A 14631-nucleotide genomic window follows, 5' to 3' on the forward strand; every position below is an offset into this window, starting at 1 on the left:
ACCAGTGCCACGTGCTAGTCAGAGTAGGAATAGGAGGATATTTCAGATGAATACGTGGCTTGAAAAATGGTGCAAGGGGGAGGGATTCAAATTTTTAGGACATTGGAACCAGTTCTGGGAGAGGTGGGACCAGTACAAACAGGACGGTCTGCACCTGAGCTGGAATGGAACCAATGTCCTAGGGGGAGTGTTTGCTAGTGCTGTCGGGGAGGATTTAAACTAATGTGGCAGGGGGATGGGAGCAGGAGCAGAGAGACAGAGGGGTGTAAAATGAGGGTAGAAGCAACAGGTAGCAAGGTGAAAAGTAAAAGTGGCAGGCAGACAAATCCAGGGCAAAAATCAAAAAGGGCCACTTTTCAACATAATTGTATAAGGGGTAAGAGAGTTGTAAAAACAAGCCTGAAGGCTTTGTGTCTCAATGCAAGGAGTATACGTAATAAGGTGGATGAATTAAATGTGGAGATAGTTATTAATGATTATGGTGTAGTTGGGATTACGGAGACATGGCTCCAGGGTGACCAAGGCTGGGAGCTCAACATCCAGGGATATTCTATATTCAGGCGGGATAGACAGAAAGGAAAAGGAGGTGGGGTAGCGTTACTGGTTAGAGAGGAGATTAAAGCAGTGGAAAGGAAGGACATTAGCTTGGAGGAAGTGGAATCGATATGGGTAGAGCTACGAAACACTAAGGGGCAGAAAACGCTAGTGGGAGTTGTGTACAGGCCACCTAACAGCAGTAGTGAGGTTGGGGATGGCATCAAGCAGGAAATTAGAAATGCATGCACTAAAGGTGCAGCAGTTATAATGGGTGACTTCAATCTACATATAGATTGGGTGAACCAAACTGGCAGGGGTGCTGAGGAAGAGGATTTCTTGGAATGTTTGAGAGATGGTTTTCTAAACCAACATGTCGAGGAACCAACGAGAGAACAGGCCATTCTAGACTGGGTATTGAGTAATGAGGAAGGGTTAGTTAGCAGTCTTGTTGTGCGAGGCCCCTTGGGCAAGAGTGATCATAATATGGTAGAGTTCTTCATTAGGATGGAGAGTGACAAAGTTGATTCAGAAACAAGTGTTCTGAACTTAAAGAAAGGTAACTTTGAGGGTATGAGGCGTGAATTGTCCAAGATAGACTGGCGATTGATGCTGAAAGGGTTGACGGTGGACATGCAATGGAAGGCATTTAAATGTCGCATGGATGAACTACAACAAGTGTTCATCCCAGTTTGGCAAAAGAACAAACCAGGAAAGGTAGTGCATCCGTGGCTAACAAGGGAAATCAAGGATAGTATTAAAACAAAAGATGAAGCATACAGATTAGCCAGAAAAAGTAGCATACCAGAGGACTGGGAGAAATTCAGAGTCCAGCAGAGGAGGACAAAGGGCTTAATTAGGAAAGGGAAAATAGATTATGAGGGAAAACTGGCAAGGAACATAAAAACAGACTGCAAAAGCTTTTATAGATATGTCAAGAGAAAAAGATTAGTTAAGGCAAATGTAGGTCCCTTGCAGTCGGAAACAGGTGAATTGATCATAGGGAACAAGGAGATGGCAGACCAATTGAACAAATACTTTGGTTCTGTCTTCACTAAGGAAGACATAAACCGTCTGCCGGAAATAGCGGGGGACCGGTGGTCTAATGAGATGGAGGAACTGAGGGAAATCCAGGTTAGTCGGGAAGTGGTGTTAGGTAAATTAAATGGATTAACGGCAGATAAATCCCCAGGGCCAGATAGGCTGCATCCCAGAGTGCTTAAGGAAGTAGCCTCAGAAATAGTGGATGCATTAGTGATAATTTTTCAAAACTCTTTAGATTCTGGAGTAGTTCCTGAGGACTGGAGGGTAGCTAATGTAACCCCACTTTTTAAAAAGGGAGGGAGAGAGAAAACGGGGAATTATAGACCAGTTAGCCTAACATCGGTAGTGGGGGAAATGCTAGAGTCAGTTATTAAAGATGTGATATCATCACATTTGGAAAGTGGTGAAATCATCGGACAACGTCAGCATGGATTTACCAAAGGCAAATCATGTCTGACGAATCTTATAGAATTTTTCGAGGATGTTACTAGTAGAGTGGATAAGGGAGAACCAGTCGATGTGTTATATCTGGACTTTCACAAGGCCTTCGACAAGGTCCCACATAGGAGATTGGTGTACAAACTTAAAGCGCACGGTATTGAGGGTTCAGTTTTGAGGTGGATAGAAAATTGGTTGGCGGACAGGAAGCAAAGAGTAGGAATAAATGGGTCCTTTTCGGAATGGCAGGCAGTGACTAGTGGGGTACCGCAAGGCTCAGTGCTGGGACCCCAGTTATTTACAGTGTATATTAATGATTTGGACGAGGGAATTGAATGCAACATCTCTAAGTTTGCGGATGACACGAAGCTGGGTGGCAGTGTTAGCTGCGAGGAGGATGCTAGGAGGCTGCAGAGTGACTTGGATAGATTAGGCGAGTGGGCAAATGCATGGCAGATGCAATATAATGTGGATAAATGTGAGGTTATCCACTTTGGCGGCAAGAACAGGAAAGCAGAGTATTACCTGAATGGTGACCGATTGGGAGAAGGGGAGATGCAACGTGACCTGGGTGTCATGGTGCACCAGTCATTGAAAGCAAGCATGCAGGTGCAGCAGGCAGTGAAGAAAGCGAATGGTATGTTGGCATTCATAGCAAGAGGATTTGAGTTTAGGAGCAGGTAAACTGCTGCAGTTATACAGGGCCTTGGTGAGACCGCACCTGGAGTATTGTGTGCAGTTTTGGTCTCCTAACCTGAGGAAAGACGTTCTTGCCTTAGAGGGAGTACAGAGAAGGTTCACCAGATTAATCCCTGGGATGGCGGGACTTGCATATGAGGAAAGACTTGATAGACTGGGCTTGTACTCGCTGGAATTTAGAAGACTGAGGGGGGATCTTATAGAAACATATAAAATTCTTAAGGGGTTGGAGAGGCTAGATGCGGGAAGATTGTTCCCGATGTTGGGGGAGTCCAGAACCAGGGGTCACAGCTTAAGGATAAGGAGGAAGTCTTTTAGGACCGAGATGAGAAAACATTTCTTCACACAGAGAGTGGTGAGTCTGTGGAATTCTCTGCCACAGAAGATAGTTGAGGCCAGTTCATTGGCTATATTTAAGAGGGAGTTAGATGTGGCCCTTTTTGCTAAAGGGATCAGGGGGTATGGAGAGAAGGCAGGTACCGGCTACTGAGCTGGATGATCAGCCATGATCATATTGAATGGCGGTGCAGGCTCGAAGGGCCGAATGGCCTACTCCTGCACCTATTTTCTATGTTTCTATGTTTCTATCGGGGACATTTTTCCTGCATCTAGCCTGTCCAATCCCTTAAGAATTGTACATGTTTCTATAAGATCCAATCTCATCCTCCTTAATTCCATTGAACTCAAGCCCAGTCGACCCATTCTTTCATCATGTGTATCCTTTTAACCAATCTGAAAGTTTGTAACTGATGGAAGAGCTGATTAGCAAAGTGCAAGTAGGAGGTCAAAAACAACGTGACATCTTTCGCAGAGGGAATCGGGGGTTTCATTAAGAAAAAAATAGAAATTAAAAGGAAACTTGAAAAATGTATTATTTTATAATCTCCAGCAATAAATCCCGAAGGCAGGAACTACAAAACCTTTATTGGTTAATGTTTTGAGCTGGAGAAATGTAACTAAACAGTAATCAAGAGTTGTTGTGCCTATAATCGAGCATTTATGAGACGGACTCTTGTGAATAATTAATAATACTGAGTTGGGCAGTATTATTAATTATTGCCACACGTCGTACATCAGACTCTGAAGCAGACATGCTATTTCCAAATTCCATCTCGGGAATTCCACAATGGACAGAAGAAAAATCCAAGAATGTGTTCAATAGACAATAGACAATAGGTGCAGGAGGAGGCCATTCGGCCCTTCGAGCCAGCACCGCCATTCAATGTGATCATGGCTGATCATTCTCGATCAGTACCCCGTTCCTGCCTTCTCCCCATACCCCCTGACTCTGCTATCCTTAAGAGCTCTATCTAGCTCTCTCTTGAATGCATTCAGAGAATTGGCCTCCACTGCCCTCTGAGGCAGAGAATTCCACAAATTCACAACTCTCTGACTGAAAATGTTTTTCCTCATCACAGTTCTAAATGGCCTACCCCTTATTGTTAAACTGTGGCCCCTTGTTCTGGACTCCCCCTACATTGAGAACATGTTTCCTTCCTCTAATGTGTCCAAACCCTTAATAATCTTATATGTTTCGATAAGATCCCCTCTCATCCTTCTAAATTCCAGTGTATACAAGCTTAGTCGCTCCAGTGTTTCAACATATGACAGTCCCGCCATTCCGGGAATTAACCTAGTAAACCTACGCTGCACGCCCTCAATAGCAAGAATATCCTTCCTCAAATTTGGAGACCAAAACTGCACACAGTACTCCAGGTGCGGTCTCACTAGGGCCCTGTACAACTGCAGAAGGCTCCTTGGTGACTGTCTCTCATGGGTCCCTAGCACATCGAGCTTCCAATGCTTCAGATGTGACCGAGACAGAGGCCGAAGAGGTGAAGCAGTCGGACTGCTGATCAGGGAGACTGTCCCTGTGGCACCCAGAGAGGACAGGCTGGAGGATTCGTCTGCTGAGGCTGTATGGATGGAGCTTAGAAATAAGATCGGTGCAAGCAATCTAATGTGATTGTACTACCCCCCCCCCCCACCCCAAGAGCAAGTGGGAAGGAGGAATAGATATGAAGACAGTTTACCGAAAGATGCCAAAGCAAGAGGTTTGTCTTAGTGGGCGATTTTAACTTTCTCTGGGTTGAAACCAAAGTCTACTGACACTAAGACTAAAGGCAAGTGCGTAGGAAGGAACTGCAGATGCGGGTTTAAACCGAAGATAGGCACATAATGCTGGAATAACTCAGCAGGACAGGCAGCATCTCTGGAGAGAAGGAATGGTGATGTCGAGCCCCTTCTCCAGACTTCACAACCCAAAACGTCACCCATTCTTTCTGTCCGGAGATGCTGCCTGTCCCACTGAGTTACTCCAGCATTTTGTGTCTATCTACAGTCAAGTTTAGCACACAAAAGAGCCATGTTTCCGACATGAAACAACTTTTGATCTTATCTTCCATTTGCCAGTTGCAGTTGCAAAAACATGACCCTATTTTGCATTAAAGTAGATATTCGTTGCACAGGTTTGAATGGTTGTGGGTAGTTGCAATTGAGCAACTTACTCAGAGGAAGTGGTGAAGGTGGTGTCAGTCATGGGCTCATCAATCATGAAAATATTGTTAAAAACCAGTAGTTCTGCACACTGGAGACAGAATGCTGACTTCTCTTAATAGGTCTATTGTGCCTTTGGATACTATTCTGGATCTGATAGGAGAGGAAATGTAATAGCTATGCAGGGCCCTGAATATTTGCTGTTCCATGGTGCAGGGAAAGGTATGGAGTTTAGTTTAGTTTAGAGATACAGTGCGGAAACAGGCCCTTCGGCCCACCGAGTCCGCACCGACCAGCGATCCCCGCTCATCAACACTAACCTTCACACACTAGGGACAATTTAAACGTATACCAAGCCGATTAGCTTACAAACCTGTAAATCTTGGAGTGTAGGAGGAAACCAAAGATCTCGGAGAAAACCCACGCGGTCACGGGGAGAACGTACAGACTTCGTACAGACAGCACCCGCAGTCGGGGTAGAATCCCGGGTCTCTGGCGCTTCAAGCGCAGTAAGGCAGCAACTCTGAATGCATTTAAGAGAGAGCTAGATAGAGCTCTTAAGGATAGCGGAGTCAGGGGGTATGGGGAGAAGGCAGGAACGGGGTACTGATTGAAAATGATCAGCCATGATCACATTGAATGGCGGTGCTGGCTCGAAGGGCCGAATGGCCTCCTCCTGCACCTATTGTCTATTGTCTATTGTCTAACTCTACCGCTGCACCACCGTGCCACACGTATGTAATTGGATTGTGATCAATAGCAATGAGCCAGATATTCCTTTCAGGGCCGTTCATCCAGTGGACTTTAGATTAATAGTCATTGATCACAATGTTTCTTGAAACCACATGAAATCATCCAGGGTGGTGGTGAAGATGTTGTGTCTAGTTCACAGATCTGCTGATGTGGGAATGGGCAGAGGGAAAAAAAAACCGTCACTTCCCTAATATGACAGAGTTCAATTTCATCCTGTAAATTCTTCAAGAGCAGAGTGCTAATTCACTCTGCACTGCTTTGAAATAACGCAGCAACGTAAGAAAAATAAGAGAGCTCCCAAAGAACGGTGGTGAATCTGTGGAATTCTTTGCCACAGAAGGCTGTGGAGGCCAAGTCAATGAATACTTTTCATCAGAGAGAGATACATTCTTGTTTAGTATGGGTGTCAAGGGACTGGGGTCAGGAGGGAGAGATAGATCAGCCATGATTGAATGGCAGAGTAGACTTGATGGACAGAATGGCCTAATTCTGTTCCTGTCACTAATGACCTTCTGTTTTTTTAAATATTTTGTTCCTCCAGATTCATTACAACGATGGAGATCGGAATATGACGAGACTTATCGTAACTCTGTCTGCACCCATATTTGGCTCAGGCATACAATGGTGGAATTTGAATGTTTTCTAGAAGCCCTTCAGAATACCATTATTTTGAAGGGACATAAAAGATGATGAATTAATAATTTTGTGTGTTCACCAGGATCGTACCAGGACTTGGAGAGGCTGGGATGCTTTCCTCCTGAAGCTTAGGAAGCTGAATGATGACCCTATCTAGGGATAAAACTAATGGCATAGATAAGGTGCCATGGTCTATCTTTCCCTCCTAACCCCTTCCTCACCATCTTCAATAATCATCAGTGGCATAGATAAGGTAGATGGTCACAGACTTTTTTCCCCCAGTGTAGAAGAGTCCAACACTTGCTAGATGGACAAGCTAGATGCAGGAGAAATGTTCCCAATGTTGGGGGAGTCCAGAACCAGGGAACACAGTCTGAGAATAAAGGGGAGGCCATTTAAAACTTTTTCACCCAGAGTTATGAATTTGTAGGATTCTCTGACACAGAAGGCAGTGGAAGCCAATTCACTGGATGAATTTAAAAGAGAGTTAGATGGAGCTCTAGGGGCTAGTGGAATCAAGGGATATGGGAAGATGGCAGGCACAGGTTACTGATTGGAGATGATCAGCCATGATCACGATGAATGGCGGTGCTGGCTTGAAGGGCCAAATGGCCTCCTCCTGCACTTATTTTCTATGTTTCTGTTTCTACGTTACTAAGGAGCATAGGTTCAATGGAGACACAAGAAATAGAAGATGCTGTAATCTTGAGCAAAATACAGAGTGCTGAAGGAACTCAGTGGGTCAGGCAGCAACTGTAGAGGGAATGGACCGATGACATTTCGGGTCAGGATCCTTCTTCAGACTTTGTAGGAAAGAACTGCAGATGCTGGTTTAAATCGAAGGTCGGCAAAGTAACTCCAGCACAGGTAACACAGGCAGCATCTCTGGAGAGAAGGGATGGGTGACGTTTTGGGTTGAGACCCTTCTTCAGACAGTCTGAAGAAGGATCTGACCCCAAAGCGTCACCCGTTCTTTCCCTCTGAAAAAGGGTCTCGACCCGAAATGTCACCCATTCCTTCTGTCCAGAGATTCTGATTGCCCCACTGAGTCCTTCTTCAGACTGCTTGGAATAGGAGAGAGAAAGCTGGAAAAGGGAGGTTGGAGTGGGACAAGGCCGGGGAAGTGATAGTGGATACTGTTGTGTTTAGGGAGGGGGAAGTGAGATCGGCAGATGGGTGGATTAAGTGATAAAGGCTAGAGGCAAGGAGGAGATAAAAATTATGTCAGATAAAAGGGTCTCATCAGAGTCTGCTGATCGTGGCATCCTTTACATTGGCAAAACTAAGCGTAGACTCAGCAACCGTTTCACTGAGGACTTGTGATCTTTCCAGCGTGACCTTCTGAAGCACATGGTTTCTACCCATTTTAACTCTCCTTCCTCTTTTCATGCTGACCATCTGACCTCAACCACTTCTGCTGCCGGAGTGAAATCAAACACAGACTGGAGGAACAACACGTCAAATTCCGTTTGGGCAGCTTACAACCCAACGGTACCAACATTGAATTCTACGATTTCAAGTCCTAGCCACCCCACTGCACCTGCCTTTCCCCTGCCCCTACCCTTCCGCCATTTCCCTCACCATTTAGGGTGGTGCCAGGGCTCGAGGGCAAGGTTGGGCAGGCTTGCACTTTATTTCTTGGTGTGCAAGAGCTTGAGGGGTGATCTTATGAGGGGAATAGATGGGAATCAAGAATCAGGGGACGTAAGTTGAAAGGGAGGGGAGAAAGATTTAATATGAATCTGAGGAGCAACAGAGGGTGGTGGATATTTGGGACAATCTGCCAGAGTAGGCCCTTCGGCCCACCGAGTCCACACCGATCAGTGATCCCCGCACACTGACACTATCCGACACACACTAGGGGCAATTTAAACCTATACCAAGCCAGTTAACCTACAAACCTGCACATCGTTGGAGCATGGGAGTAAACCAAGGCGGAAAGAACGTACAAACTCCGCGCGGACAGCGCCCGTAGTCGGGATCTCCGGCGCTGAAAGAGCGGTAAGGCAGCAATTCTACCGCTGCGCCACCATGCTTCCCTTTTGAACAGATACTTGGGTAGGAGAGGTTTAGAGGGATATGGGACAAATGCAGGAAGGTGGGACTAGTGTAGATGGGGCACCATGGTTGCATGGGAGAGTTGAGCTGTTTCTGCTCTGTACTGTGCTGGCTATAGCAGTCGCTCTGCTTGTCTTCCATTCTCTGTAAGCTCATCTCCCACACCCTTGTCCCATATTTCCCTTACATCCCATCTCTCCCTTTCCCACTGTCCTCTTCCACCCATATCTGTCCCTCCAGCTTCACATTTCACTCCTCCTCTCATTCCTTATCCTTTTGTCTCCTTTCCACCTCCAACCTGTCATAATCTTGTATCTTTCTACCAGGTCATTTCTCAGCCCAGACTGCCCAATCGTTCCCCATAACGAATGTCCTTTAACCCAGGCCACATCCTGATAAACACCTTTGCATCATCACTCTCACCTATCTGAATTAAACTCCATCTGCCTTTCCTCAACCCACGCTTACTCAGCTGGTCCCATTGCAATTCTTGATAAGGTCATCAGGTCTCAAGGAATAGGAGCAGAATTAGGCCATTCGGCCCATCAAGTCTGCTCCGCCATTCAATCATGGCTGATCTATCTCTCCCTCCTAACCCCTTCCTCACTGTCTACAATACTGCCTATTTGAGTGTAATTGATTGATTAATCGATGGATTTGCATGGGAACAAGCTCTTGGCCCCACCGTGTCTATGGCTATCATTGATCGCCCGTTCACACTAGTTCTGTTATCTCACTTTGGCGTCCACTCCCTCCACCCTAGGGGCAACCTACAGAGGCCAACTAACCTGCAAAACCACACGATTTGAGATGTGGGAGGAAACCAGAGCACCGGGGAGAAAATCACGTGACCACAGAGAGAATGTGCAAACTTCACATAGACAGCACCCAAAGTCTGAATTGGACCCATGTCTCTGCTGTTGTCATGTGCAAACTTACTAAGTATGCCGTGGTACAAGTAATTAATATAGGTGGCAAATGGCCATTAAAACACGCCATTACTCATGGGGCCCCTAGTCTAAAAAACAAACATCCAACATCATACCCTACTATCAAGACAACTATGTATCCTATCAGTTAGATCTTCCTCAACCGCATGCAATCTAACCATCCAACGTAACCTACCACACAGAATCTTAGCAAAGGTCTTACTGGAGTCTATATCGACTACATCTACCACACAGTCCTCATTGACTTCCTTGGTTACTTGCTGTTCCCATCTGAACATCTGTGGAATTCTCTGCCAATTCAAGAGAGAGCTAGATAGAGCTCTTAAGGATAGCGGAGTCAGGGGGTATGGGGAGAAGGCAGGAACGGGTTACTGATTGAGAATGATCAGCCATGATCACATTGAATGGCAGTGCTGGCTCAAAGGGCCGAATGGCCTCCTCCTGCACCTATTGTCTATTGTCTATTGAACCACCTCAAATTTCGCATGGGCAGCTTACAACCCAGCAGTACGAGTATTGATTTCTCCAACTTCAGGTAACCCTTGCATTCCCTCTCTCTCCATCCCTCCCCCACCCTAGCCGTTGTATGCGTTTCACTGTTGTCCTGTTGAGTTTCAACTTCAATTTCCCACACCCAACAATGGACCATTGTGGGCTCCACCTTTCCTTGATCATCATTGCTTTTTGCATATCTTTCATTCATTTGTTCTATGTGCTTTCTATACCTCTCCTTTCCCTCTCCCCTGACTTGCAGTCTGAAGAAGGGTCTTGACCCAAAACGTCACCTATTCCTTTTCTCCAGAGACGCTGCCTGACCTGCTGGGTTACTCCAGCTTTTTGTGCCTATCTTCGATGTAAACCAGCATCTACTGTTGGTTCCTGCATTGAAAACAAGAGGGTAACTAGGGAGAAGGTGGGACCACTCAAAGATAAAGGAGGGAATTTGTGCTTGGAGACAGAGGATATAAAAGAATATTTGCCTCTGTATTCACTAGGGAGAATGACATGAAAGATAGTGAGATCCTTGTGGAGAACACTGATATACAAAGGCAGTTTGAAATTAAGATGGAGGTGGTGTTGGAGCTCTTGAAGAGCACCAGAGGTTGCGGGGAGACCTGATAAAACTATATAAGATTATTAGGAATAGATGGGATGGTCAGACTCCACACTTTGCTATGCTGTATTCCATCTGCCACTCCTCTTTCAACTCTCCCAACCTGTCCAAGTCCTTCTGCGGAGTCCCTGCTTTCTCTGCACGACCTGCCCCTCCACCTATCTTCGTATCATCCGCAAACTGGGCTACAAAGCACTCAATTCCCCGTCCAAATAATTTATATACAGCATGAGGAGCAGTGACCCCAGCACCGACCCTTGAGGAACTCCGCTAGTCACTGGCAGCCAACCAGAAAAAGCCCCCTTTATTGCCCCTCTTTGCCTTCTGTCGTCCAGCCAACCTGATATCCATGCTAGTATCTGCCCTTTGAAACCGTGGGTTCTCATCTTATTTAGCAGCCTCAATTGTGGCACCTTATCAAAGGCTTTCTGAAAATCTAGGTACACTACATCCACTGACCCTCCTTGGTCTGTCCTGCTCTGTACCTTCCTCAAAGAAATCCAACTGGTTGGTCAAGCAAGATCTCCCCTTCACAAAACCATGCTGACTTCGACCTATTTTAGCATGACCTTCCAAGTGCTCAGGAACCTCATCCTTATAGTCTGCACAAATTCACAAATAGCTTCCTTCCACATTGAAACCTTAATTGTTTTGATTGTCAGTAATTTTTACCCTTAAAAATTATTATGTCAGCTTTATTAGCCAAATACACCATGGTCTATGAAATACTAACTAAATACCAATGGCGGTGGAACAGCAATGGCAGGAATTTCTGGGCATAATCTGAAAGACACAGGATCATTTCATTCCAAAGAGGAAGAAAGATTCTAAGGGGAGTAGGAGGCAACCGTGGCTGACAAGGGAAGTTAGGGATGGAATAAAACTAAAATAAAAGATGTATAGCACAGCAAAGAGTAGCGGGAAGCCAGAGGATTGGGAAACTTTCATAGGACAACAGAAGATAACCAAACGGGCACTTTGTGACTCTGGCGATTTCATAATTTCTTCCCTTCTCCAGAAAAAAATATGCAGAAGAAAATGACATCCTGAAATCCAGATTATAAACAGTAAGTGCTAGTTTAGTTTAGTTTGGAGGTAGAGCACGGAAACAGGCTCTTCGGCGCATCGAGTCCACGCCGACCATCGATCACCCAAATGCTAGCTCTTTGTTATTCCACTTTCACATCCTACAACACTAGGGACAATTTACAGAAACAAATTAACTTATAAAGTTACACGTCATTGTAATGTAGTAGGAAACCGGAGCACCCATAGAAAACCCACCCAGACACAGGGAGAACGTAAAAACCCCACACTGAGAGCACCCATGGTCAGGATCGAACCTGGGTCTCTGGTGCAGAGACAGCAACTCTACCGCTGTGTCACCGTGCCACAAGCTCATAATACATGACAAATTATCTTGCCAGTGACATTAATTTGAGCTCTTAAGTTCCATTGAAAACATCCACACAAACATTTTTTTTCCATACGCCTACAAACAAATTTTAGTTTAGTTTAGTTTGGAGATACAGCGCAGAAACAGGCCCTTTTGGCCCACTGGGTCCGTGCCAACCAGCGATCCCCACACACATTGACACTATCCCCACTAGGGACAATGTTTACATTTACCAAGCCAATTAACGTACAAACCTGTACATCTTTGGAGTGTGGGAGGAAACCGAAGATCTCGGAGGAAACCCATGCAGGTCACGGGGAGAACGTACAAACTCCGTACAGACAGCGCCCGTAGTCAGGATCGAACCCGGGTCTCCGGCGCTGCATTCAATGTAAGGCAGCAACTCTACTGCTGCGCCACCGTGCCGCCCAAATCCGTGATATATTTGCAGACGATGCAGAATTAGTGTACGGACACATCAGGCCAGAGAGGCTCTGATGCGGATAGAGAAGTCTGGATTATTTTGCTGTTTAAAAGTTGGGCAGTTAGTTACCTCTTGGAGTGAGTTCCCTCTGCAAGGATTATATTGTTCACATTCATTGGTGTATGCATCCAATTTATGTGAAATTAATAATGCATTAAACTGTGGAAAGTAAATCCAGCATTGTCAGTGAACATTGAACCATCCTACCACAACCAGTCAGCAGTGCTGAACTACTATCTCCCTCTTTGTTGACCTACGGACTGTCCTTGATCAGACTTTGCTGGCTTTACCATGCACTAAACGCTATTCCCTTATCATGTCTCTGTACACTATAAATGGCTCTATTGCAATCATGTATTGTCTTTCCGCTGACTGGTTACCACGCCACAAAAGCGTTTCACTGTACCTCGGTACACGTGACAATAATCTAAACTAAACCAACAATAAAGACTGGAAAAAGGCATGGAAATATTGATGGTTTCAATGTTATGTCAGCTTTTAAATATATATCTCGGTCCTTTCATTTGTCAAATGTATGTATGTTTTGGGGAGAAGGCAGGAGAATGGGGTTAGGAGGGAAATATAGGTCAGCCGTGATTGAATGGGGGAGTAGACCTGATGGACAGAATGGCCTAATTCTGCTCTTAACTCTAATGAACATGAATTTATGAAGTCGTTTCTCACAACTTTCACCAGAGAAAATTGTGTATTAGACTGTAATTTTGGAAAATATATTCTTTCAATTCTTCGGATTTTTTATTATCGATTAATCAATTGACCTGAGAGAAAAATAAACACGTAATTCCCCGGAGCCATTTCCCATTCATACTCTTGTCACTTTACAAACAGCCCAGCTCACATCACTAAACGTACATTTAATCCCATATCTGAACTTCTCAATTTAGATGGAGTCCATTTTCTGAAAGCATAGCTCGCTTTCTCTTTCAAATCGATATTAACAAATCAACATTAACAAAGGTGCTAACTATTTTAGCAAATCTACTTTAAAACATAATTTCTGCTGTTTTAGATGAACACAGTACTCACAGTTGAAAGTGTTGCATTTCCAAGTTGCACGACTTTGCACTTCCAGAATCCTTCCAAGTGCTTAAGGGAGATAAAAGTATAGGATTTCTAATGAATGCATGAGGCAGATAGGACCGCAGTGATCACAAGAAGTTGTCAGCATCTGCAGTTATTGTACCAGCATCTGCAGTTATTTCCCTACAAGCATTTGCCACTTACCGCAGTACTTTACAAAGGGAAGTCGTCTGGTTTAATCTAAACCTATCAGAGCTAGGTTTGTCAATGTGAGCACATTCAAACCGTGGAGCAAAGTAGGTTTTCTGTTTCACTTGGTGTCTTGTTCTGTGGGCGTTAAAGGGTACAGAGTTCGGCATCAGAAATAACTATACACGTCGACTATCTGGAAATGCAAACGACTTCCTCTTGCATAGGTGCAGGTGCTCCAAACCTCACTTCATTTGAAGAAACAAACTTCTGCTCAATAATGAAGAAGTTGACCCCCGTTTAAGAATAGATTTGTTGGGAAAACACCTCATTTCCTCTACTTGTTTCGTGTATTTAAATGACCAGTAGTTCCGTTTAGTGTAAACCATAAAACAGTTTATATTACAACACTTCCAGATGATGCTGAAATTCACCTGCACCTCCTCCAACCTAACCGGTTGTGTCTTCTCAAAGTCGCCTCCTCTGCATAGTTGAGACCAAGTGTATCCGCATCTCTGTACAGATGTTCTCTGACCCACTGAAACCCCCCCCCCCCAATGTATGTTTTCTGCCCCAGTTTGGGGCATCTACTGTCCCCTGGTGTTTCTCAACTTCAGCCATGCTGGCAATCCAAAATAAGAAAGGCAATCTAGCTTGAAACTTAATTCTATTTTACTATGAATAGATGCTGACTACTGAACATTTCCAACATATTTTATTCTACCAAAGATTCTATTTTAATTTTTTTTAAAGACTGCAACACCGAAAATAATATTTTACCAGTTTGGTTTAGAGATAC

The 14631-nt window shown here is 44.8% G+C and overlaps 1 protein-coding gene across 2 annotated transcripts in view; it reads right to left on the bottom strand.

Moving 5' to 3' along the window:
• The window catches only part of LOC144600327 (putative P2Y purinoceptor 10), a 36909-nt gene extending 23149 nt beyond the window's left edge, over positions 1–13760 (bottom strand). Inside the window, exon 1 of one of the 2 annotated variants that reach the window (XR_013548118.1) lies at positions 13650–13745. The gene's annotated coding sequence lies outside the window, so the exon portion shown is untranslated. Of the gene's footprint in view, positions 1–13649 lie in introns of both variants that reach the window. The other variant, XM_078411897.1, reaches the window with a different exon arrangement.
• Positions 13761–14631: the final 871 nt, after the last annotated feature.

The sequence above is a fragment of the Rhinoraja longicauda genome, chromosome 15, assembly GCF_053455715.1.
Source record: "Rhinoraja longicauda isolate Sanriku21f chromosome 15, sRhiLon1.1, whole genome shotgun sequence".
NCBI lineage: Eukaryota > Metazoa > Chordata > Chondrichthyes > Rajiformes > Arhynchobatidae > Rhinoraja > Rhinoraja longicauda.